The following is an 843-nucleotide window of genomic DNA, read 5'->3' as shown; positions in this document are numbered from 1 at the left end:
AGAGAGAGAGAGAGAGACGGGGGAAGAGGGAGAGGAGAGAGATCGAGAGAGAGGAATTCAGTTCTTAGGTCTCACATAGTAGAAAGAGAAGACCAACTTCCACAAGTTCTCCTCCACCTCCACACTTGTGTTCTCTCTCTCTCTCTCTCTCTCTCTCTCTCTCTCTCTCTCTCTCTCCCCCCTCTCCCTCTCCCTCTCCTTCTCCCTTTCCCTCTTCCTCTCCTTCCTTCCCTCTCTCTCTTCTCTCCAGGTCTGCTTTTGTGTTCCAGGCTGGGTTTCAATTGGGCGAACAGACCTGGCGTGGGTAGCAATGGCTGACTCTCTCAAGCTATAGCCATGAGCTGCAGAAAATAACAGGATGGGTTTGTCTTCAAGCCTTAGCACTCTGTGCAAGGGCAAGGCTTCTAAACTTAGAGATACAACAGGAAGAAGGACTGGGAATATTCTTAGAGCCATGCTGGGGCCTCTGTGCTCAGGGGTACGTCACAAAAGAACAGCAAGGTCTTGGGAGTCAACCTTCAGAGTCCAAATCCTAATTCCCTCACTTCCAAGTTGTATGAGATCAAGCAAGTTCATGTCCAGTGCTTGCTCAGCAGGCACAAAGCCCCAGGTTTCATGCCTAGTGTCACATAAACCTGGTGTGGTGGAGTACACCTCTAATACCAGGGAGGTGGAGGCAGGAGGATGAGGAGTTAAAGGTCATCACATCTATACATGGAGTTTATGAAGTTTGGGGCCAGCCTGTGATACGTGAGACATTTGAAAAAAAAAAAGTAAAATGGCAACCAACAAATTGGGAAAAGATCTTTACCAATCCTATACCTGATAGAGGGCTAATATCCA

This window comes from Mastomys coucha, unplaced genomic scaffold (assembly GCF_008632895.1).
Source record: "Mastomys coucha isolate ucsf_1 unplaced genomic scaffold, UCSF_Mcou_1 pScaffold1, whole genome shotgun sequence".
Lineage (NCBI taxonomy): Eukaryota > Metazoa > Chordata > Mammalia > Rodentia > Muridae > Mastomys > Mastomys coucha.
The sequence above is the reverse complement of the archived record's forward strand: the minus strand, read 5'-3'. Positions refer to the sequence as shown.